This window comes from Balearica regulorum, chromosome 8 (assembly GCF_011004875.1).
Source record: "Balearica regulorum gibbericeps isolate bBalReg1 chromosome 8, bBalReg1.pri, whole genome shotgun sequence".
Classification (NCBI taxonomy): domain Eukaryota; kingdom Metazoa; phylum Chordata; class Aves; order Gruiformes; family Gruidae; genus Balearica; species Balearica regulorum.
This window is the reverse complement of record NC_046191.1, coordinates 35,702,767-35,729,715: the sequence shown is the minus strand read 5'-3', so window position 1 is coordinate 35,729,715 and position 26,949 is coordinate 35,702,767. Positions and strand designations below refer to the sequence as shown.

General features: G+C 42.2%; 1 long non-coding RNA gene across 1 annotated transcript in view; it reads right to left on the bottom strand.

Moving 5' to 3' along the window:
* LOC142602821 (uncharacterized) overlaps positions 1 to 26,949 on the bottom strand; it is a 403,452-nt gene that overhangs the window by 27,827 nt on the left and 348,676 nt on the right. The gene's annotated exons all lie outside the window — the stretch shown is intronic.

Here is a 26,949-nt window from a genome sequence, read left to right as displayed (position 1 = left end):
TTACGAAGAGATATCTTAAGCCTGGGGAATTTTTGGATAATCTTTCTGAGGCACTGAATTTGTTTCACATATGGTAAAAGAGGCAGGATAATGCAGTAATATGAATGTCAACTCCATCTCTTAAAAGATCAATATTGTGGCACTTAGCTTCAGTGCTTAATTTCCTTAGAGATCTAGGTCAATTGGATTATCCCCGGGAAGATCATTCCTTCATAACGTTACGGACATACTGTCTATGCATTATAGTAAAACCAACTTCTGACTTGAGCTGATCAGTGTAAATCACTCCTTTGATTCAGAGTGGTCTTTATAAGCATGGAGCACACTTGTACTCTTTAACTGTTGGTCTTAATTAAATCCCCAGCTTTGTCAGGTGAGTTCAAATATGCCAGTTAAATTGCTTATTCTGCCTCTTAAAAGAATATTCAGAAAGGATTTACAAACTGTCGTGCTAATGGAAGCTTATCTTAGGATGAAAAACTCGGAGATGTTGCAGTCAGCAGCTGCTGAAGTACATTACACCCTCTATCAAAAGATAACAAAACTGGACAGCACAAGATAGAGCTCTGTTGATTTGTGACCTTAAAAAAATGTGACTTCTTGGTGTGAATCCAGTGGCTAGAAGTGCTTCAGGAAGATGTTAAATTCTAGTTCATATTCCCAAAATTCCTAACTTGTACACTGGAATCATGGAGCTGGCATACTAAAGCCAAGTAAGCAAGTAAGCAAGTCTGCGTGAATATTTGTATGTGCAATGTCCAACATATTCACTTTTTTGCCTTAAATTAAATATATGTATATAACTGATGCACTAAGACATAGAATATGAATTCTATAGAGAAGAAAATGAACCATATTGGGCCAGTATTTAATTTGAACCACTCTGTAGCTAGTTCCCTGGGGCACTCATAACAACAGCAATCAGTCTTGGGTTGAGGTCTCTAAAACCTGTTACAGTGGAAGTGTTAATTGCATCTTAAAGTAAACCCGAGACGGAATATTGTGGATACTAAGTCATTAGTGTGCCAATCCCATATTCATCATTTGGACAATTTTATCTGGACAATTCTATCTAAATACTCTAAATCTCTTTTTTGCTCCCCAGTATCTTGGGCACCAAAGCTTTGTACCGAAAAGCATAGTTTTCAAAATGTATTATTTAAAGGGTCTTAAATCTTCAGTGTGGGAAAGCCTGTGCCAGGTCTGATGAAAAGGAAAAGTAGAGGAAGGAAGAAGGGGAGAAGTCCCAAGAAAGGATAATCTATGATGGTTTTGCTTGATGTTCCTAAGTTTCAGTGTTTAAGTGGTAAAGTATTGCATGGAAAGAACTGTGCTGCGGCAATCGGCAGAGGTGAATTATACAGCCTGACTTACCAAATAAGCTGTTGAAGCAAAAATATGTCTGATCATAGTCACAGCAGTGAAGGTGAGAGATGCCTTTGTTGGCTGTGTGCAGAGCACATTCCCTTTCAACTTTTTCTCTGGCCTTTTTAGGTATTCTTAGCACTGTGCTTGTATGACTAGACTGATGCCAGAACTTGAATCACCTAGTTTTAAATAAGCTCAGGTATCTTTGGAATGCTTTGCAGCTACAGATCTATGATGTAGATATGTCTTAGCTTTCTTGAGATCAGGAGGCTGAATAGATTTAATTATGAATGAACCATAAAGTGAATTTAGAGATGAAAGTCTGAACACCAAGAACATAAATAGGAAGAGAGGCATAAATAAATTCTTTGTATCTTGAAAATGAAAATAAAATAAAAAATAGGAAAATAAAGCTATTGAAGTATTGTAGTGTATAAGAATTTAGTAGTCAATATGCCTGTCATATTTCACCCAGCCAGCTGGACTACCAGCAAACTCAAACACATGTGCCAGCATGAGTATCTAGCAGGAAACTCAGAGACTCATGGTACCAAGTCTGTTAGTTGGGATACTACTGAAGTATCTTAGGGCACCTTTGTAGAATGTGTGCAGCCTTGCACAAGTCATTTATACGTCCTTATCCTGAGTTCCTCATTTGCAACTAATAATCTCTTCTAGTTCCATTTATTGCATGCCTTGTCTACTTTGAAGTAAACTCTCTTAGACAGAAATTGTGTTTTATTACTTGTATGACTAATGGTTAGTATAATCATACCAGAGTCACTCCATGCTTTTGTAATAAAAAGTATTTTGTTCTTGAATTTTGTAGAGTAGTATCCATTAATAGTAGTTATGAGAGTATTAGTTTTGAAAACACCTGCCTGTTTAGGATCATTTCAAGAAGACTTCAGAAGACTGCTGCATTTCAAATCTCAGAGAGATATATATCTCTAATGAAATATTTGTTTGTCTATGCCTAATTCAATATGTTTGTCTATGCCTAATTGTTCTGCTTTTTTAAAGTTTTATTCTGAAGAGCAACTGTATCATTTACAGTACTTTTCCAGTAATCTGGAACTTCCCGGAACGCTTTTTTGCAATTCATTTTATAAAATATGTGTTATCAACTAAATATTGAGCAGTAAATCCATCCATTATCATAGAACACAGTAGTCTGGAAATAATAAGAAATTCCTTCCTACTGGGAAGCTCCTCTGGATTTCCCCCCCCCACACACACACTTATTTTAAAAGATCTGGATATATATTTTTATTATAACCCAGAACTTCAGGCAGCATCATGACAAGCTATTTTTCATTCCAAAATGAAGATGTTCGCAGACTGTTCCTAAGCCTGTTTTGCAGGCTTTAGGAAAAAAACAAACCAAACCAACCAACGAACCAACCAACCCAACTCCCTGTAAGCATCCAAAACAAAGAATACTTTCAACAAACTAAATCTGAATGCAACCCCTCTGCAGCTTTCTTCAGTGATATCCACTGACTAGCCCTTCAAATTAGCCTTTTAATATAGTCTAGTATAGACAACAAAGTTGCAGTATTTCAAGTTCTTAAGAAATCCTTAAGAAATCTTAAGATTAATGAAAAAATGGTGCAAGGGAAATTATTAACAAAACTAGTTAATATAGTCTGATAGACAATGATGGTCCCTTCTTAGCTTATACTATAATGAAAATTAAAATCAAGAACAAACAAAAGAATCCAGTGACCTATCCATAGAAATTATCTGACAAATTTGTTTCAAGCCTCACATTAATTTCTTATGAAATTGGCTTCATGTTTTTTTAAAAGAAATTGATTATTATAAAGTCTAGTAAGTGATAGGGTATTCAAAGTGACTTTACTTTCTTGATTAGAATCCACAGGGCAGAGATCAAGTGGACTGAGAGTATGATGCAGCCTGACAATGCTTCTCTGCAGGGAGCTGCTATCAGATTATCATCTAAATAAATCAGAAGTCTGACAGCTAGGCGCTGGGGAAGAGATTACATTAGCCTTGGAATCAAAGTGAACAAGCAAGAAATTAATACCCATTGGCAAGGTGTACCCTGCAAATAAATGAATCCTGACTAACCAGTTGCAGTAAGTGTGGACTGCAGTACTAAAACATCCTGTACTCAGGTCAGTTTTATCTTGCGTAGATAATTTACAGGTCTATTGCTTACAGCTATGCATAGAGGACTTCATAAAAAATACATTTGAAAGTTATCATGTATGGTGTACTGAAGACCTTTGCAAGAAGTTAGAATATTTGCTGAGCTATTTCCATTCCATGCTTTTCTCTTCCTCTTACATTTGAGTTAAGAACAAAGTATTACCTTCGCATCATCCAAAAGGAGGCAATTTATGGAGAACAAACACAATGCTAAGGAGCAAAAAGATACAAAAATACATCACAGAGTTTTACTTGGATTTTAGCTGAAGCTTAGGAAGTAAAAAATCATCTATGTATTTAGAAACTATTTCGAATCAGTACAGTAGTAGTCACTGTAGGGACAGCTGTAATATGAATTCAGTTTATTCTAATGTTCATATGAAAACTAGCATAAAAGAGAATAAAACTCCTACTGACATTTCCTGGGTTTTATAAAACATGTTGCTTTTGTTGTTCATGTACATCTCATTTCACAAAGTTATGTTACCCTTGTCATAGTATGTTAATGAATGAGCCTGTGATTACGAGAGGAATGATTAGCTACTTCCCATGGTGCTGATCTAAGGCAGACCTAGGGAAGCGTCTGCCCTCTGTTAGCAAAGTGCGAGCTGCGCACAAACCATAAATGTGTCAGCAGCAAAGAAAGAATGAAAGGATAAATCATCATCTTAAGGGGACTTGTATACAAGCTATCCTTTCATTTCAGATGCCATTCGTACCTGGGTAACTGATACAAATGGCAAACTCTGCTGTACTTTTTTCTGAGATGGAAAAGCATAAAGACTCCACTGAGGGCACAATTTATTAGCAGCATTATGTCTTTTATTTTAGAAGATGTACAAAGGCCTAATACAAAACAAAATCTTTATTTTTGCTGTCTTTGCCTCGTTCCCCACTTTGAGCCTCATTACTTTAATAGTATCAATACTATAATCCAGATATATGCAGACAGATCAGTCCAGTGCCAGGTGATTACTTTGCAGGTAAGCCATCTTTAAATATAGTTAGTGTTCAAAGGAAGGCTAATTTCAGCAACCAAATGGGGTATTTTTTCCACATTTTTCCTTTGATCTTTGCTGCTGATATTTCATAGATCCAATATCTCTGTCTTGCAACAACTCACAGGAATTTTGGCACCCTGTGATCATGGAAAAATGGCTTTAAGGAGAGAAGTAGGAAAATCAGTTTTACTGCAAATTGTCATGGGATGACCGTTCATAATTCAAGTATGATGCAAAGCAGAATCTTAGTCCAGGTCATTAACTGGGCTAAGTTAATAACTTCTCTTATTTTCTCTGTGTGTACAATATCCACAAAAGGTGTGTGGAATGTGAAAGGATCTGGTTAAGGAGAATTAAGTATTTTAAAAAAAAACCAAACAAACATGTAATGTGGTAAATTAAATGCACATGTACATAAACTTGACAAGTGGGTAGGCGATATGGGAGACATTAGTGAATTCTCCAGCTATTGATTGATTGGCCATCAAGAAACTACATGGGCCTACCCTTGAAGAGAGCCAACTTGAACTTCACAACTGATCAGAAGGGAGAAGCGAGAGTAGCATAGTGTGGGAGATTTGAAGGAGACCTGGGAGGTCCTGTGCAAAATTTATCATGGCAGGTTTAGAGGAAGGTGCAAAGGTGAAGAAAAGGCCAGGATCTGGGTTGATGGCGGAGGAGCAGTTGTGTGAAAATAGAGAGAAAGGGGGATAAAAAAGGCTGGTTGCACGTAAGTAGCTGCTGGTCCAAATACTTGTCTACCTGAACCCTGCACTTTATCGCAGCAGTCTGTCCTATCTTATTGAATCTATTCTTGACTATCTGTGTAATTTTACTCTATTCAGTGTGCGAGTGCTGCAACTTGTAAGTGCAAGGAACTGGAGAGACTGTAGTAAAGTGAATCAAATGCCAGAAACCGGAGTTGGACCATGCCTCACAGTGGTGCGTGTGTCCGTGGTGCCAGTAACTAGAATGAATGTGGATTTAACTACCAATGCCTGTGGAGACTGGCACAAAATTAAATCAAGTGCAAGCAAATGAAGTCAGACCACAGGTCATAGGAGCCCATGTGTGTGTGTCATGGAACCTCACAAACCAAGCCAGGCTGACTGACTAAAACAGAATTTATTTTTAAAAAATGGTAACAAAATCAAACTAATTTTTACTCTAACTGAAACCGCTTTGAGACTCCGACAAACAGTAACAATCCACAGGTTCAGGATGTCACTTGGGAGTTAATACTGCACCACCGACTTAAGAACTCTTAAGGTTTATGGTTGATGACCCAAAATGTGCAAAGTCACTCACCCATGTAAGATGAGGTCTCTCGATCTGTACAGAAGATGGACCGTAGGTGTCGTCCCAACCCACAGGGAGAGCCCCTGATGGCAGACCTGCTGCTCTGAGGGAGACTGACTCAAAATGGCTCTCTCGTGGGGTCCCATTTATACCCAATTTGAATCTGACTGGTGGTCATACATGGTCATGTAGACCTCGCATTGGACAAAGACCCAAACTTCTTCACCTTTCAACCAAAATGACCACCAGCTTGTGGGCGTAACATGAACTGCAGGAAGTTTTTGTCATGTCTTTGTTAGGTTTTCACAGGCTTTTGTCAGATCTTATCTGATCTTTGTCAGGGCTTTGTTGGGGCAGGTGCATCTGCCACAGTGTGCAGTGCCAGAAATTGAAAATGAGAGTCTAAGCACCAGCAAATGCACTGAGACTGTGGGTTGTAGAGCCCTTTTGCCTGAGTTTTAGAAACTGGACCAACCATAGTATTTAAATTTTCTCCAAACCTAATGTGCATTGCTGTGTAGGTGTAATTTGCTTGCAGACTTCAAGCTGTACTAGGCTGGCTGTGTCAGTCCTTTGTGCAGGCTTGCTACTGGATGAACCTGCACCTGGGAAAGCAGTAGACACATCCATTGTTCTGGGGAGGAGAAACCTGTGGGTCTCCAGGCATACTGGGTTGGGCTCCAACAGCTGGGCAAAAGGAATTACCAAGTCCTGGAGCCCAATGGAGGCAGGGGCCTTATAGCATCTCGTAAAATCTGGTGTAGTTGCCAGGATCCAGTATTGCTGTGAGTATTCTAGAGATGATGGATATAGAATCTCATGTGATGAATGGACTGATATTCTTTCAAATGTGCCCACAGTGTTAAAATTTGTAAGCAAACTTCTACATTATGGGGCACCTGGACAGGATCTGCCTCAGGAAATTCTTGGGATAATTAGGGTAACTGGATTGAAAACATTTACAGAAAATAAAAAGAGTGAGAGTTGTAAAGTGGCTTTACTGCAGGGTATAGTGGAGAGGATTTATCATTTGTGGGTTGAAAATAGATGCTTACAAAAGTATGTACAAGGCCTCCTGTGAGAAGTAGGTCACAGATTATTAAATCAACAAAAGATATTAGCTATAGAGCAGGAAGAAACTTGAGAGAATTAGGCTAAGGCCAAGCTGTCTACAAATGGAACCTTTATATTTGAGAAAAATCAGTTATAAAAAGAGAAAAAAAACATGACTGCAAAAGCATAACCTCAACTTAAGAAGAAATTTAAACATTTGAACTAGGTAGCACAACTCTTGAGTATCAGAGAAAATCTGCGAACTGTGGAGACCTTTCTAAAGATCCTTAAAGATTCTGCCCTGCAGAATGACATATAACGTGTGCAGATGGGATGGTCCACGTTACATTTTCAGGGTCCCACTGCATGGACACCTGCTCCCCCCAGATATTTTAAAGGCTAAAGGCAGCAGCAGCAGCACTCTTTGTTGAAGGGGTTCACTATGGGGGATAAAGAGTGTTGAAGACACTCTCAGCTCCCTTCTCTCACCCTGGAAAACCAGAGTGGCAGGGCTCATGCTTTAAATTAACTAATGAATGACCACAGGTTGACATCAGATATTGGAATGCAGAACTACGACACCCGCCTTCAGTATATCCTTATGTGAGTATGTTCAGACCCTTCTGGAAGTCTATGGATTTCTCCCTTTGAGATGCTGATGAGAAGTAAAGGAGAGCGGGAAACCTATTACTTTAGTTGCTTTACTCCCACACCTCTTTTTTCAATAGCTGTAGTCACTTGGCCTTTTTTACACCCCTTGACAAGGGAGGTGATCAGAAACCACTGGGTGTAAAGAGACATAGCTCAGCTGAAAAGCTGTAGAATTAACCTGCCTCCAGGAAAACAACACAGTATGAGTAACACAGGAAATGGCAGTGGATTGGCAATGGATTTTCACTACAGCTGAAATACGGCTTTGCAGCTGATTATCAATGAAGTAGCAGACAGTACAGGCTTAAGGAATTGCCTGGATGGTCGCACTCAAAGAGTTGTGGTCAACAGCTCAATGTCTAAGTGGAGAACGGTGACAAGTGGTGTTCCTCAGGGGTCAGTACTGGGACCGGCACTGCTCAACATCTTTGTCAGCAACATGGACAGTGGGATCGAGTGCACCCTCAGCAAGTTTGCGGACTACACCAGGCTGTGTGGTGCAGTTGACATGCTGGAGGGAAGGGATGCCATCCAGAGGGACCCTGACAGGCTGGAGAGGTGGGCCTATGTGAACCTCATGAAGTTCAACAAGGCCAAGTGCAAGGTCCTGCACGTGGGTCGGTGCAATCCCAAGCACAACTAGAGGCTGGGCGGGGACTGGATTGAGAGAAGCCCTGAGGAGAAGAACTTCATATTTCATGTTCATAATTAGTTCCTCCATTCTGGGTCTGTACCTTGCTCACTTCCCAACACACTCATCAGTCTTGCATCATCTCACTATCCTGTATTGCTTCATTACCCATCACTTGGCTAATCACTTCACTGTTACTCCCCAGCACGTGCAGAGCTAGCAAGTATATAAAACCAAAGCAATAACAACAGTTGTATTTTCTTGATTATGTTGTGGGTTTTGGCTTTTTTTTTTTTTTTTTTTTTTTTTGTAAATAATTGCTATTTGGCAGTTTTGCCAGCTGAAAAGATTTCAATTAAGATTGGAAAGAAAAATACTCAAGTTAGCAAAAAATATCCAGTGATTTTAGGTCTGTGGTAAGTTAGAGTCTGTGGTGAGTAAGATATTTCTGTAAAATATAGACCCAACTGGTAGGGTGGGTGATAATAGTCAAGACTGTAATCTGAAAACTTAGAAGAACCTGTGGCACAGCAAATGACACATAAATTTTAGTGATCTTCAAAAACATTTCATTCTGAATCAGTTCTATAAAGTTTCATTTTTTTTCCTCTGATCAGTTATGAAATATATTTACATTGAAAAAACAGGTAATTTGTTTTCATAAGGTCATATTTATGGTAGTGTAAATACGGAGCGTTGCAAGTGCCAGAGTAATATAAAAAATTAGGCTCCAGTTCTCTCAAAGCAAGTACACTCTAAAGTTACATTTGTTTTGAATTTGTGTGGCAAGGTTTTGGTAGTTGGAAGGCTACAGGGGTGGCTTCTGCGAGGAGCTGCTAGAAGCTTCCCCTAGCAGAGGCAACGCCAGCCAGCTCCAAGACAGGCCCACCACTGGCCAAGGTCGAGCCAATCAGCAACGGTGGTAGCACCTCTGTAATAACATAGTTAAGAAGGAAGAAAAAAAAAAAGGAGCAACAGATTTTGCAGCCAGAGAGAGGAGTGAGAAGATGTCAGAAACTCTGCAGACACCAAGGTCAGTGCAGGAGGAGGGGGGAGGAGGAGGTGCTCCAGACACCGGAGCAGAGATCCCCCTGCAGCCCGTGGTGAAGACCATGGTGAAGCAGGCTGTCCCCCTGCAGCCCATGGAGGGAGGATGAGGGGGTGTAGAGATTCCACCTGCAGCCCATGGAGGACCCCACGCCGGAGCAGGTGGAGTCACCTGAAGGAGGCTGTGACCCCGTGGGAAGCCCACGCTGGAGCAAGCTCCTGGCAGGACCTGTGGACCCACAGAGAGAGGAGCCCATGCCAGAGCAGGTTTGCTGGCAGGACTTGTGACCCCGTGGGGGACCCACGCTGGAGCAGTCTGTTCCTGAAGTTCTGCAGCCCATGGGAGATACCCACACTGGAGCAGTTCGTGGGAGAGACTCACGTTGGAGAATTTGGTGGAGGACTGTCTCCTGTGAGAGGGACTCCATGCTGGAGCAGGGGCAGAGTGTGAGGAGTCTGACCACAACCCCCATTCCCCGTCCCCCTGTGCTGCTGAGGGGGGGCGGAGGTTGAAGCTGGGAGTGAAGTTGAGCCTGGGAAGATGGGAGGGGTTGACGGAGGTATTTTTAAGATTTGGGTTTATTTTGCATTGCTCTAGTCTGTTTTGCTTGGTAATAAATTAGATGAGTCTGTTTTGCCCATGACACTAATTGGTGAGTTATTTCGACCCACGAGCCTTTTGTTATATTTTCTCTCCACTGGCCAGTTGAGAAGGGGGAGTAATAAGAGCGGCATTGGTGGGCACCTGGCATCCAGCCAGGGTCAACCCACCACAACATTCAAAAATATTTCCAGGATTTGAGCCAAAGACTGTCATGAATAATTGCAACACTGAAACACAATTTGATGGCAACACTTTTCTTCCCTTGGGAAACAATGTATTAGCGAACGAATTCATATATAATTACATCCAACTTTCCTTCTCCAGCTATTCTTGGCCTCTGTGTGTGCATTTATACAGAAATCTGCAGGAGGCAAGGCAGTCTGAAGGATACAGAGAACATCTCTGCTGAGATGTCTGATGCACACACCCAGACAGAAGTGGCAAGGAAGGAGACTTCAGCACAGGTGGTCGGTTGAAGTGAATGCCCAGACCCTTCTCCTGGTAAAAAGGTCAGTACCTGCACAAGGTGTGCACAGGTTGATGATCTGTTACGTCAGGTGGCCGAGTTGTAGGAAGCAGCTAAAAGGTTGTGCACTATTAGAGGGACCGAGACGGAGATAGATGGGTGGTTCCATAACCAAATACCTGCAGTGGGTACCACTGAGAATGAGGCACCTTGGACCCTGGTGACCCACAAAAGCAGGGCTCCGCTTCAGTCTCCACCCTCCAGCTTCACAACCAAAACCAGATGTGAAGCTTTAACAGCTGTAGACACCCACGAGCAAGGTCTGCAAGGAGAAACTGTACCAGCAGCACACAGTGGATACCGTAAAAAGAAATGATGAGCGCTCGTAGTGGGTGACTCTCTGCTAAGGGGCACCGAGGCGCCCATCTGCTGACCTGAGAGGGAGTCACGGGAGGTATGCTGCCTTCCGGGAGCCAAGATCGGAGACATTGCTGAGAGGGTGCCACAATTTGTCAAGAGCAAAGACGATGATCCACTGCTCAGTGGTGCCCAGTGACAGGACAAGCGGCAACGGGCACAAACTGGAACACAGGATGTTCCATTTGAATGTGAGGAAAAACTTCTTCCCTCTGAGGGTGACCGAGCACTGGGACAGGCTGCCCAGAGAGGTTGTGGAGTCTCCTTCTCTGGAGAGATTCAAAACCCACCTGGACACGATCCTGTGCAACCTGCTCTGGGTGATCCTGCTCTAGCAGGGGGTTGGACGAGATGATCTCTAGAGGTCCCTTCCAACTCCTACCAATCTCTGAATATGTGAATCTGTGAATACCTCGGACACTGCTATCATAAAAACAATAGCAAATCATGCTAAGGATCAAACTGCATATATATTTGACATCTGTTGCTACACAGGATTCATGTATTAATTAGTAGAAAACAATTTTATTGATTTGCTTATGAAAACTAATTATCAATTTCAAACTTTATAAACAGGATGTATTCCAGAACTCTTAAGAAAACCCCGTTGTGGTATTGATCTAAAGAATTTGCTATCATTGGTGGGCTTCTGAATTTCTTTGAAAGTCTGGTCATGCTGTTCTGCCAGCCTGCTTGTTCTCAAATGAGATAAGTAATAACATCCACATTAACAAGAGTAATAATATCCACATTAACAATAACAAGAGTGATCCTGAAGAACCAGCCCTGTCTGAAGTGTCAGATGTTGCCCAAAACCCAGTGGATGGGAAGAAGTCCCAGGAGTTGGACTCGATGATTCTTATGGGTCCCTTCCAACTCAGGATATCCTATGATCCTATGATCTTAAGTCTACTCTAGCCAGTTGGAGCACTTACAGACTTAGGAAAATACAAAACTCAGATCCTGACAAAATTAAATGAAATGTAATGACAGACCACTGAGGAAATGAAACACATCTCTCCTGGTCTATTTCAGTGCTCCAGCCTTTGCTTCACCCTGCAACTTTTCAAACATTGTAAATCATTAGTCTTTGTAGGTGATCTCAAAACTAACATATAAAAAGAAAATTCTCAGAGCTTCTCTTTATACATGCTATTTATGCCATTTACAAAGCTATTTCCACAAAAAAACATTTTGCCTTCCTTGAGGCAGTCAGGGAAAAAAATGGAAAACAACTGCTATGTTGAAAGGCTGTATTTGTTTCTATCCTCCTACAAAGAGCTTTTTCTTTCCCCCTTGGATTTCATTAATGATAACAAAATTACATATTTACTGTGTCTGTGCCAGCCTGTTCCAGACTTCAGATAGAGCAGAGAGATAAAAATATGGCTGTGATGCCCTGCTAGCAACAAGTGTGAATGACAGTTTGCTTTTTATAGTTCATTGAATCAACATGCATCAAAAAGTCAGTGTAAAACATTAAAGGCAAGCTGATATAATAATACATAGGAAATAATTTAACATGTTCCATTTGCAGGTTTGCTGTATATGGGACAATTATTCTATTTATTTGTAGTTCAAACTGATTCAAATACGTAATTCGGTAACTAATTATTGTAAGTGAAGAGTTTTCTGTTTTACAGTAAAATGTCTATCTCTGGAGGTTAATTTTCATTCACACACTGTATTTCTGTTTCTTAATTGAATACTTGTGACTGCAAATTCCCATTTGTGACAGATACACTTGACTCCTTAACCAAATTGGTGGTAGTTTGGTACTGGCTCCAAAGGAGGTAAAGGCCTAAGCCATAATGGGGCCGAGAACTTTCCTAGTTCCAATCTGTTCTCTGAAAACCCACAAATGAGCAGCGTGGCACAGTGAGCATTGATGCAGATGAACTTGGAACACCGATCATGCAATTAACACATGAATTGTGTTAGGTGACTTTTCCAAGACTCATTTATCAAGGAACAAAGACAGTTGTGGGTGCAAGGAGTCTCATGCATACCTTTCCCATTACATGTAATTTGACAACAAGCCAACCACTTTATTCCATAAAAACGACAGTCTAAGCGAGCTGCCTTAGAGCTCTCCCTGCTAAGCAGCTGGGTCCACGGCGGTGATGTCTCCTGAAGCTGGGAGACCTCTCAAGGTTGCTACTCAAGGCAGAGAGGTCTTTTAACAGCTGCAGATCTTTCGTAAGTGACCAATATTGTGCCTAATCTTGTATTATAGCACACTAAGATTTTGTATTGGTAACTTTGATTTTTGTCTTGGCAGTTTTGAATGATTGTTATATCCCTTGTGCAGTAAGTAATAGAGTGAACCTTGCCAATAAACTTTGTTAAGTCACACTTTTATAATCGTATTTCAATAAAACCACTTTTGCTGATACCTTTGACAGTGATTCTTCAATTGCCCAGTCTAAACTGCTCATTCACAACACTATTGCATATAAAGCTTCACTGGAATGTTCTATGCAGTTGAGGGTATATGAATTTAAACTCATTGCTGTGTACAGTCCTCGAAGTAAAATGATGTCAACAAGAGCATTTCATTTGCTTGATACTAAAAAAATGCTTCCTTTTTTTTTTTTTTTACTTCAGTCTACTTGTCCCTGTCCAAAAGCGAGGATCATGTCCTTTATAGGAGTGACACTTCTGTCATGATTTTTGGCTGAGATAGAGTTAATTTTCTTCCTAGCAGCTGCTGTAGTGCTGTGTTTTGGCTTTAGGATGAGAATAATGTTGACAACATTCTGATGTTTTCACTTGTTGCCAAGCAGTCAAGGACTTTTCAGCTTCTCACACTGCCCTGCCAATGAGCAGGTGTGGGGTGCCCAAGAAGCCAGGAGGGGACACGGCCAGGACAGCTGACCCAAACTGGCCAAAGGGATATTCTGTACCATATGATGTCATGCTCAGTATATAACTAGGGGTTGGCTGGGAGGCAGGGCAGGTCAGGAAGTAGCTGAGCATTGGCTTCAAGTGGTGAGCAATTGTGCTGTGCATCACTTGCTTTGTGTCCCGTCCCACTCAGGGGGTGAGGGTGAGGTTAACTTTTTAGTTCTCTGCGCGGTAATCAGAAGTAATGACAATTACTTCAGAGGTTCAAACCAACTATAAATCTACTTTAAACTCAGTGGAACTACAAAAGATAGAGGCTTGGCAAAATTTGTGACGATCTCAAAACTTAGCAGAACTATGAAAGGTAAGGGTTTAGCAAAATGTGTGACAATATTACCCTAATGTGCCGAAAATTAAATTAGAGACAGAGTGATAGAGAGGAAAAGAAAAAGAAAAGAGAGAGAGAGAGAGAGAGAGAAAGAGATCACCACCCTTGGATCCAGCGATGTTCTCTGCTCGTAGTTGCAGTCTTCAGGTGGTGGGCGTGCACTGAAAACTTGTGTTTCCACTTTTTATAACCCGATGTGCCCGCCCCATAGGCGGGGGTCTGTCATCACTGAGCAGGCGCAGTATGTGCTCAGGAATGTTCAGAAATGTTCTAGAAATGAGTTGGTGGGTTGTGGGGGTCCTGGGGGTCTCACTGCCCCCCCCTTCAGGGCTGACCAAGCGAGTGGTGATCTGTCACGGGCACATGGTGCACAGAGCACAGATGGTCATTGTTTATGTGTTTTAGGAATAGAGGAGTGGTCTCACAAGACGTTATCCTGCCTCCGCAGGCTCCGTCCTTGTTCAACACTCCCTGGTCATCATCGGCCCATCCCTGTCCATGTCAAGACGGGTGTTTGCGACATTCACTTGTTATCAGAGCCTCACACTTTGTATATTCTATTATTATTGTTGTTGTTGTTGTTGTTGCTGTTGTTGTTGTTATTAGCATTGACATTGGTATTTTGTTATTGTTACTTCCTGTCCTATTAAACTGTCTTTATCTCAACCCAACAGTTTTACTTTTCTTTTTTTTTCTTTTTTGATTCTTTCCCCCATCCCACTGTGTGTGGGGGGGGTGACCGAATGGCTGTGTGGTTGTTTTAGCTGCCGACTGGGTTTAATCATGACACAAGTCCTTCTAACTCATGTCCATATTTGTTCAGTTTACACTGGAGACAGATCTAAACACTCAGAAATTTCCTCACTTGGTTCTACATGCTCAGTATAGATTAATAATTTGGATTTCTCTCTGATATTTACTTAATGTTTTTGTTCTGAGAGGACTCATTTTTTACGTTGGATGACTGGAAGCCATTTGCAGCATTGGGAGACTATTGAGGATTTTAGGCCTCCAACAATGCCAATTCATCTCTGTATGATCTATGATTCATAAATGATTATGTGCATAGGTAAATACATTTAGAACTGAATAGATGTGTGCAATTTTGCATCATAAATTACAAAATGAATCTCATTCATATTCTTAGGATACTAAATGTATATGAATCATTCTACATTTCCTACCAAATTCCTTGGTATTCAGCCAACATAGGCATAGTATTAATGAAATAATATAAGGATAAACACTTCGAATTTTCATTTTGTTTTAAGAATGTAGATGTGAGTAATTGGTCTAGGGTAAGCAAAGAGTAAGTCACACCGGCGGCTTCTGATTTGCTCCTAGAAGCCACAAGCTGTCTCCACTGGTTCTGTGAAGCCTACCTGTCAAACTCAAATAGCACTCAAAAAAGTATAGTTAAGGATCTTGGGTTGAGGGCATGGCTATAAAAATGTGCTGTTTCCATTGCTCCCACTTGCTCTGATCTAAATCCATATTGCTTCAACAAAGACAGAACTATAGAGATTGGTGCTGCTAAATCAGAGCATAATTTGGCCCAGAATAATGGCTGTTTGTAAGAAAGCAAATGACAAGTGACAGCCTGGCATTTCTTTGCTCAAGCTCCAGACAAAAAAGAATTCAGCCACTTTTTTGACGTTAAGGCAAGCCTTCTTACAAAATACAATTAAAATTCTGTCATCTTTTGAAGAGTTGAAATTACTTTCAGGTGGAGAAAGGTTAAAAGTTTGTTTCTCAGCTCTGTGTCCTCTGTGGGAGGTAGAAGAAAATGAGAATACTTCCTTACTAGTAACAATTCAAAACGTGAAAATTTTGATTTAATATCATAAAGAGATTCCTTCAAATAAATAAGAATCTGCAAAGAGGTGGTAAAGCATTCTTTAACTATTTCAAAGTGCATTTGTGAATAAATCTAGCTAGTAATGTTTGTACTCCACTAGATTATCCAAAATAATTCATTGCACAAAATAATTGCTCCACAGGACATTTTGTGGTGAAATAACTGTTTGAGAATATGTTGATGTAAATATGTAAATATTGTCAAGACAAGTATCATAATGAGCTAAAAGATAAATAGAAGGCTACAAAAATTTATCAGAGAAGTAGTATATACCCCATGAGCAATGAAGAGTACTTTTCATTCTAGATCAATGTAATTTCAAATTAGAAACAACAGAAGTTTGCAGTGTCTGTGACAGAGACAGGGAGAACATACTGACTCTGCCTGTAACATTTTGTGTATGGAATAAAACACCAAATTAGAAGTTGCAGTCTCTGATGCTGAAAATTTGAAGATGCAATATGCATATCATAACATAGTCTCACCTGTAGTATCAGCTACTTTACCACATGGATGATGTTAATTTTCTTCAGTCGTATTTTCTTGAAATCAGGATTATGTTTGGGGGTTTTTTGTTTTTTTGTTTTTTTTTTTTTATTTATTTTTTTTTTTCCCCATTCTCAATGTTACTAACTGATTATTTGTGGCTTTAACAGTTCAATCTTATACATAGTTTTAAACTCTACCAGGTTTACTTCTTAAACACGTCTTGCATGTAAAGCCTCTTTCTGTGTGCTCTTCCTCATCAATCCTAATATTGTCTATCAAAACCTGGACACTTGAACTTCAGTAGTTTTTTAATTCCCAGAAACAAAAGACAGAATGACATAAACCAGAAATTATTTTGGCAGTTTGCTGTATATAGCTTTGGGAAGCCTGAAGCCTCTGCACAGGTGCATATTTTGTTGTGTTCTGGAATTTGAAGTAGTCATGGCCCACAGCAAGGAGACCTTGACAAAACCAGCTTCACTTTATCCTCTCTGTAGAGCAGTTTTTACAAGTTAATCAGTATGATAAATCTTCCTTGATAATCACCCTCTATTCAGATAGAAAAAAGAGGCACCATATACAAAGAAGTTTGGGTCACTCTGTCTTACCAGTGCTTTATATTAAAGTACAAAGATATGAGACTAAGAGAATGCAGTTGCTTTATGATCAGGGCAAATACTTTCAATAATAGAGTATCTCACCTTTGAAGCATCTTGAAAGTCACTGAAATGTGATAAAGTCAAAGTAGGAATACCAAACCAAATGAAACCAGTATCTAATCTTAGGCAGGAGAACAGGTCATTTTTATTGTTGAACATTCTTCAGCATAAACCAGTGTGCTAAACACTATTTATGGATTCCATTTCTGTAGGTACAAAGTAAAATAAGATTTTCATATTCTTCTAGCTTAAGTTCCACTTGACTGATCTTGAACTTCTCTACTCAGGTATACAGTTAATAAACTTTGTTGTACAACTGCATCCTGTCATACTACATCAGTAATCAAAAATCTAATGTGTGACAGCACACACAGTGTTCACTGTTTCCAAGACTGTTCTGATACGATTTTGTACACACTCTAAAACTACTGACACTGGAGTCATCCTTTGAAGCATTTTCGTAAATTGACTGGAATGTGCTTCACTTTCATCAGAGTTACTCTTTGATTTATAAATGTACAGAAATTATCATCAGGAATTTGGACACTTGTGCCTCCTCATTGTCTGGAATATTTTTTTTCTGAACTAAAAAAAAAAAGGAATTTCCATTACAAAACTGAAAAGCTCAGTCTATGTTAGCAAATCTGTCTTATCTTTATAATGCTGATGTAGCTTCCAGGTAAATATAAAACCAAAATTATAAATGAATCAAATCTGAAATTCATTGAAGTAAATTTCTACTTACTTTGGGTGAATTTTGTGTGAGACAGTGCAAGATTTTAAATTTGATGACACTGCAGAATCTTGTAAAACATATTTTCCCAAAAATATATTTGCCATTTATTATCACAGTGACTTTGCTGATTTCTACATGTACACTGGTGAACAACTCTGCAAAACATTTATTTTTCTAATAAATTCAAAATGGCATTTTAAAAGTTTTAGGCTAAATTTTGCAATGGTTTTACTTCTAGAAATGGGAAGCTTTTTTTCAAAATAATTTCTAATTGGAAATTAGACATGAAAAATAAGTCTTCAAAATATTTTCATTAATTATTTTCCTAGGAGGTCCTGAACTCCTCTGCATGCTTTCTTTCACAGAGTCATAGAATCATAGAATGGTTTGGGTTGGAAGGGACCTCACAGCCCATCTAGTTCCAACCCCCCTGCCATGGGCAGGGACACCCTCCACTAGCCCAGGTTGCCCAAAGCCCCATCCAACCTGGCCTTGAACACTGCCAGGGAGCCAGGGGCAGCCACAGCTTCTCTGGGCAACCTCTGCCAGGGCCTCACCACCCTCACAGGGAAGAACTTCTTCCTTTTATATAATCTCAATCTACCCTCTTTCAGTTTAAACCCATTCCCCCTTGTCCTGTCACTCCATGTCCTTGTAAACAGTCCCTCTCCAGCTTTCTTGTAGCCCCTTTAGGGACTGGAAGGTGCCATAAGGTCTCTGAGGAGCCTTCTCTTCTTCAGGCTGAACAACCTGTAACAGTTTAATTCACAAGAAAGTGCTTGGAAGAAAGTTTCAAACCAGTAATCTCCATCTCATTACATTATCTTTCCTGTTTCTGTTTTTCCAATTTAAGTCCTTTCTGACTCAGTGCTTGTTTGAATTGTTTTATTATTTCTAAGATTTACTTTTGGACCGCACAGGTGGAAAATTATTATTTCACCTACTCAGTATGTTAAAATCTGAGAGAGTTTGTTTTACATTATTTTTTCCTGTATTATAAAATCTCCAAATCTGAAGTATTAGCAAATGTTTACAGCCTTTTGTACTTGTTATTCACATATCAGAGCTCAGCAAAGAGTGGAATGTTTAGCAACTTTTGTGAAATAGCTTTTTTTTTTCCCCAGAAAAAAACCTGAAAAGGATTATATCAACTGCCTAGGAAAGAGCACAGGAGAGGAAGAGCCCCAAGATTCCAGCCTTTTGTGCCTCCTTGCTTTAGTATTGAATAACTCTCAGATAAATTTGGCTTACATGAATTGGTAAGTGCAATGACTTGGCATGCAAGAAATTTCACAGCATAAATTGTCATGATCCATGGTCAAGGAGTTGAACAACATAGTATCATAGGAAGGTTTTCCTGAGTTTGAGTGGTATGGAGAAAGAAGAAGAAATTCATAACAGTACTGGCAATGTGGTACAGAATTTAAATCCTAGCTTCTCTGTAGAGAGACAGTAACTGTAAGCACTTCTTACTCTGGAGCTAGAAAACAGGTCCGTGAAAATATATTTGTGCTGGGAAACAAACTGCCAGAGTACTCTAAAATATCTTTAATCTGCTTCATCTTTTAAAGAACATTCTGCATATCAGCTTCAATATATATACATTCTAAAAATGTCAAGCATTTCATGATTATTAATAAATCAGCTCCAGTGGATGCCCGCTAATGAAATCTAACAGGTAGTAGGTTCTTGTCAGTTCAGCTGCAATCAGTAGAAATGATAGATCCTAACCAGCAAACATTTGTATGTGTGATTCACATAGGTGACTAGCTCTACTGAAAGATTTTCTATGAAGCTACAGTATTGTAGGTCAGGCCAGATTCTGCCAACTTTTTTACCCTGCTATGAAAGGGACTTCTTCTGGCAATGGTGTCTTAGGAAGAGCATGATTGTAGTAGAAATTGTGCCTGTCAACAGAATATTCATTAAATCACAAATGCTTTAAAAAATTAAGTTCTCCTCAGAATTTTCTGGTTCATTTTTTCATAACATCTTTATAGTATAGATAGTATTCTTAATACAATGGGCACTAATGAGAATATATCATATTCTCTGTTCAATCTATCTGTTTATCACTGAAAGATATGTGCAAAACACAGATACAAATTGCTTTCTTTAAAATCAAATATGAGACAAAACTTGTATTTCTTGGATTCTTTCCTTTATGAGTATCAGTTATATTGACATGGTTTAGGCCCAGCCGGAAGCTGAGCGCCACGCGGCCGCTCACTCACTCCTTCCCCAGCGGGATGGGGAGGAGAACGGGAAACAAACCAATGGCAAAAGCCTGAGGATTGGGATAAGGGCAGTTTACTGGGACAGCAAGGGAGAGGGGAAAAAAAACAATCAACAACAGTGCTGATAACAGATAATAACAATGGGTGATAACAGAGAACAATTTACCGAACCAACGACCGACCGACCAGACACTCAGCCCGTCCCGGAACCGTGCCGAAACTGCGCCGCCGCCCCCCTACCCGACTAGCCCCCTTTTATGGTGAGCATGACATCACATGGTATGGAATAGCCCCTGGCCAGCTTGGGTCACCTGTCCTGGCTCCTTGGGAAATTAACTCTATCCTTGCCAGAACCAGGACATTATCCACCCCTTATTCCATACCATCTACGTCATGCCCAGATTATTTCACTGACACCATTCTCTTACTCCATGGGCCATCGCTCTATAAAGTGTCCACTGAGTTCATTTAGGCCATGGCTTTGGGTTCCATCTGCCATTACAGTATCTCAGAGCAGGAACAATGGTGCGTGCTGCTGGATTGTTGCACGCTGCATCCGGAGTATTTTTTCATGGCTGGTGTATCTGGTATGGTCCATGCTCGCAGTCTGGAGGTCACAGATGTAATTTTCGATGAAGTTCCTGGGCACCAGTTGAAGTCACTTCCAAAGTCCATCCTTCATTAGTTTTGGGTGATTCTTATGGTTATACTATTAATACAGTGTCTAGCTATTAACATCGAACAATTTAATTTATTGGCTATTTTCACCCAAAATCAAATCCCCTTGGGGTACACACCGGACTACCCCATCCTTTCTCATCACCCACCAAGTGCACCCTGGTCCCTGAGCAAAAGCAATCCCGCAGATGAGCTTGCCTTTGCCTGAAGCAGAGATAACCCAAACTGTTTTACCCAACATATTCTTCATGCGCACTACAGGAACTTTATCTCCTTCTACTGTGCGTGGAAATTTTGACTGGGCGGGGCCAGCTCGATTGGCAGATCCCTGAGTGTTAACTAACCAGGTGGCCTTTGCTAAGTGTGTGTCCCAGTGTTTGAGGGTCCCACCACCCATCGCTCTCAGGGTAGTTTTTAGCAGTCCATTGTACCTTTCAACTTTCCCAGAGGCTGGTGCATGATAGGGGATGTGATACACCCACTCAATACCATGCTCTTTGGCCCAGGTGTCTATGAGGTTGTTCCGAAAATGAGTCCCGTTGTCTGATTCGATTCTCTCTGGGGTGCCATGTTGCCACAGGACTTGCTTTTCAAGACCCAGAATAGTGTTCTGGGAAGTGGCATGGGGCACAGGATATGTTTCCAGCCATCCCGTGGTTACTTCCACCATTGTAAGGACATAACGCTTGCCTTGGCGGCTTCGCGGGAGCGTGATGTAGTCGATTTGCCATGCTTCCCCATATTTATATTTCAACCATCGGCCTCCATACCACAGAGGCTTTATCCGCTTGGCTTGCTTGATTACAGCGCATATTTCACATTGATGGATGACCTGTGAGATGGCGTCCATGCTCAAGTCCACCCCTCGATCACGGGCCCATCTATATGTCGCATCTCTTCCTTGATGGCCTGAGGTGTCATGGGCCCACCGAGCTAGAAATAATTCACCCTTACGCTGCCAGTCCAAATCCACCTGAGCCACTTCAGTCTTGGCAGCCTGATCCACCTGCTGGTTGTTCTGATGTTCCTCAGTGGCCCGACTCTTGGGTACGTGGGCATCTACATGACGGACCTTTACAACCAGCTTCTCTAGCCGGGCAGCAATATCTTGCCACAGTGGGGCAGCCCAGATGGGTTTGCCTCTACGCTGCCAGTTGCTCCACTTCCACTGCTGTAACCACCCCCACAGGGCATTGGCCACCATCCATGAGTCGGTATAGAGGTACAGTGTTGGCCACTTTTCTCTTTCAGCAATATCTAAGGCCAGCTGGACGGCTTTCACCTCTGCAAACTGGCTCGATTAACCTTCTCCTTCAGCAGCTTCCGCAACTCGCCGTGTAGGACTCCATACAGCGGCCTTCCACCTTCGATGCTTTCCCACGATGCGACAGGATCCACCAGTGAAGAGGGCATATGGTTTCTCATCTTCTGTTAGTTTATTATACGGTGGGGCTTCTTCAGCACGTGACACCTCCTCCTCTGGCGACATTCCGAAACCTTTCCCTTCTGGCCAGTCTGTGATCACTTCCAGAATCCCTGGATGACTGGGGCTTCCTATTCTAGCCCATTGTGTGATCAGTGCAACCCACTTACTCCATGTAGCTTCGGTTGCGTGATGTGTAGAAGGAACCCTCTCTTTGAACATCCAGCCCAGCACTGGCAGTCGGGGTGCCAAGAGGAGCTGTGCCTCAGTGCCAATCACCTCTGAAGCACCTCGAACCCCTTCCTAGGCTGCCAATATCTCCTTTTCTGTTGGAGTGTAGCGGGCCTCGGATCCTCTATATCCCCGGCTCCAAAACCCCAGGGGTCAACCTCGAGTCTCCCCTGGTGCTTTCTGCCAGAGACTCCAGGTAGGGCCATTCTCCCCGGCTGCGGTGTACAGCACATTTTGTACATCTGGTCCTGCCCGGACTGGCCCAAGAGCTAAGGCATGAACTATTTCTTGTTTAATTTGTTCGAAAGCTTGTCATTGCTCAGGGCCCCATTTGAAATCATTCTTCTTCTGGGTTACATGGTAGAGAGGGCTTACTATCAGACTGTAATTTGGGATGTGCATTCGCCAGAAACCCACAATGCCTAAGAAGGCCTGTGTGTCCTTTTTGTTGGTTGGTGGAGACATGGCTGCTATTTTGTTGATAATATCCATTGGGATCTGACGCCACCCATCTTGCCACCTTATTCCTAAAAATTGGATTTGCTGCGCAGGCCTTTTCACCTTACTTCGGTTTATGGCAAAGCCATCCTGCAGCAGGATTTGGATTATTTTCTTCCCTTTCTCCGAAACTTCCTCTGCTGAGTTGCCCCATACAATGATGTCATCAATGTATTGCAGGTGCTCTGGGGCTTCACCCTTTTCCAGTGCAGTCTAGATCAGTCCATGGCAAATGGTGGGGCTGTGTTTCCACCCCTGGGGCAGCCGATTCCAGGTGTACTGGACGCCCCTCCAAGTGAAGGCAAACCGTGGCCTGCATTCCGCTGCCAAAGGGATCGAGAAAAATGCATTAGCTATATCAGTTGTGGCATACCATTTGGCTGCCTTTGACTCCAGTTCATACTGAAGTTCCAGCATCTCTGGCACGGCAGCACTCATTGGCGGTGTGACTTCATTCAGGCCACGATAGTCTACTGTCAGCCTCCACTCTCCATTGGACTTCCGCACTGGCCATATGGGACTGTTAAAGGGTGAGCGGGTTCTGCAGATCACTCCCTGACCCTCCAGTTGACAAATTAGCTTGTGGATGGGAACCAGGGAGTCTCTGTTGGTGCGGTATTGCCGCCGGTGCACAGTTGTAGTAGCAATCGTCACCAGTTGCTCTTCAACCCTCAGCAACCCTACAACAGAAGGGTCCTCCGAGAGACCGGGCAAACTAGACAATGGTTCAATTTCCTCCGCTTCCAAGGCAGCTATTCCAAAAGCCCACCGGTAACCTTTTGGGTCTTTGAAATACCCTTTCCGGAGGTAGTCTATGCCCAGGATGCACGGAGCCTCTGGCCCAGTCACAATGGGGTGCTTTTGCCACTCATTCCCAGTTAGACTTACTTCAGCCTCCAACAGAGTCAACTGTTGGGATCCCCCCGTCACACCAGAAATAGGTATCAGTTCCACCCCTTCATAGTTTGATGGCATTAGGGTACACTGTGCACCGGTGTCCACTAGGGCCTTGTACTCTTGTGGGTCTGATGTACCAGGCCATCGGATCCACACCGTCCAATACACTCTGTTGTCCCTTTCCTCCACCTGGCTGGAGGCAGGGCCTCTCTAATCCTGCTCATCATATTCGCTGCTCATCTCTTGCAGAAAGGACTCAGAAGTCCCTTCAAGAGGGTCATAAGTGCGGTCAGGCCTTCCACTTGATCTGGGGGGCTGCCCGGTGGAAACTGGAGCAGCATCCTTTCTGGAAGAGTTCCTTTGTACAGCTGTCTTGCCTTGTAGCTCATGTATGCATGCCTGCAGGGTTGAAGTAGGCTTCCCATCCCATTTCCTCATGTCTTCTCCATGGTCACGCAGGTAAAACCACAGGACACCTCGTGGTGTGTATGCTCCATATCCCCTCTCTGGAGCAGAAAAACGCTTGCTCCTAACAGCTGAAATACGGGTCTGTGGGGGTGGGGAGTAAAATATATCCTCTTTGAGTTGCCGGACGTCCTGTGACAGTTTCTCCACAGCCGAGACGAGGGAGGAAGAAAGGCTCTCTTCATATTGCCGGAGTTGGCCAGCCACTTCATCCACTGTGGGTGCCTCTTCACTCTTCCAGTCAATTACTGCCAGTGAGTTGGCATACGATGATGGTGCACTTCGCTCAAATTTTCGCCACATGGGTTGGGTACACTGGACTTCATCGGGGTCTGTGGGCAACTATGCGTAGTCTGGATCGTAATAAACCATTTCCCGCACAGCTAATTCCCTCAGATATTGGATACCTCTCTCCATGGTGGTCCACTTGCCTGGCCGACATACGACATCTTCGCTGAAAGGATACCTTTCCCTCACACTTGACAGGAGTTGCCTCCAGAGGCTGAGGGCCTGCGCCTTCTTCCCAATTGCCTTGTCAATGCCCCCTTCCCTAGACAAGGATCCCAGCTGCTTGGCCTCCCTGCCCTCCAGTTCCAGGCTACTGGCCCCGTTATCCCAGCAGCAGAGCAGCCAGGTAATAATATGCTCCCCTGGAAGGCGGCTGAAGTCTTTCCGCATATCTCGCAGGTCACTCAGGGACAGGGATCGAGTGATCACTTCTGGTTCTGGCTCTTCTTCTTGTTCTCGTGATGGCCCCGGTTCATCTTCATCTCTCACTATGCGAACCGATTTCCTTGTGTGTTTCTTTTTGTGTATAGGGGCGACTAATATTGGTATGGGTTGATCTTTTGGCTCAGCTACAGTGCCTGTTGTGGGGGTTTGGGCAGCTGCAGTGCCTGTTGCGGGGGCCTGGGCAGCTGCAGTGCCTGTTGCAGGGGCCTGGGCAGCTGCAGTGCCTGCGGGTCCGCTCTCTCCCTCTGGATGGTGCTGTCTACTATCAAGCAGTGTTTGATAGGTAGTGGCCAGGACCCAGCACAGCGCAGTAAGTTGTGTCTCCTTAGAATCCCCACAGCATTTTCCTTTCAAATATTCTACCATCTTATCAGGGTCTTGCAATTGTTCAGGAGTGAAGCTCCAAACCACTGGGGGTGGAAAGGTCTCTAGATACCCACCCATACTCTCCCACATGCCATGCCAGCCCTGACTATTCAGCCTTGGGGAATATCCCTGGGTAATATTCTTGAAATAATTTTTGCTAACTCTGAACAGAAGTTGGAAAACATTCAGGAGACCTAGCAATAGGAATATACTGGCCTGAACATTCCAAAATTCACAAAAATTGTTGTAACCAACCAAAAGGGAAAAGGGGAGGTGAAAGAGTGGGAGAAGGTATCCCCCCCGTCTTCCCCATAGATCGGGTGAAGTTATTAATCAATTCTAAAAAACATTGACTGAGGTACAGGCCTGACCAAAATGCTACGTACAAGTACCAGCTCAGACTCATGACTGTCGATGATATCTTATCATAAGTCATTATCACACAATACAACAATATGAGAACAGGAACCCCTCTCCCAGAGGTGATCAACAGCACCGCAGGGATTGCATAGAGTAAACACGGGTTTACAAACCAGAGCCATGTAATCAAACAGAACATCATTATGACCAGTGACTGTTTCAATAACATCATAAATTCTTATGACAATTTTCTTTAACACACTTGGGTCAGACTTGTCGTTATCACAACCCCTCAAGCCCCACGTTGGGCGCCAAAAAGGACTGACGTGGTTTAGGCCCAGCCGGAAGCTAAGCGCCACGCGGCCGCTCACTCACTCCTTCCCCAGTGGGACGGGGAGGAGAACGGGAAACAAACCAACGGCAAAAGCCTGAGGATTGGGATAAGGGCAGTTTACTGGGACAGCAAGGGAGAGGGAAAAAAACAATCAACAACAGTGCTGATAACAGATAATAACAATGGGTGATAACAGAGAACAATTTACCGAACCAACGACCGACCAACCAGACACTCAGCCCGTCCCGGAACAGTGCCGAAACTGCACCGCCGCCCCCCTACCCGACTAGCCCCCTTTTATGGTGAGCATGACATCACATGGTATGGAATAGCCCCTGGCCAGCTTGGGTCACCTGTCCTGGCTCCTTGGGAAATTAACTCTGTCCTTGCCAGAACCAGGACATATATTTAATCAACATTTAGAAATTTAACTAGAACTAATAAGGTAAGAACTATAGGAAGTACTTAGCTCCTCTGAGTATTTAAAATGTTTTTTTCACACTTCTCTGGCAGTATGTAACTCAGCTGCTGCAGATTAAATCTTTTCACATCTGGGCAGCAATAGCATAGGAAACCTTAATATGAACCGGAATAAACCTGACAGACCTTGATAAAATACCAAATTATTATTTTTTTTTATATGTAATTTGTATTGTCCACTACTGTTGCCATACTGTATGTTAAAATTTTGAAGGTGAATATGAATATGACTTAAATATTCCAGTGAAACACTTTAGAGATGCCCTCTACAAATTACATCTTGTTCAATACAGAAGCTGTGTATAAGAAATTTTCCCTGTATTTTGACATATTTTATAATCTTAAAGTGCATTTAATTTTTAATAACCTTTACTTATGTAATACCAACTATTCTGTTCTAGTGTGGTATGCCACACTATCACAATATACATCATATATGATATTTGATGTCTCCAATATATGCATAACAGGCAATTCTTACTATGATCAATCATTTAGTTTATATTTGGAAAGATAATAGTCAATCCTTAATGTTCATCATAGCTCTAAAACCTAAGTG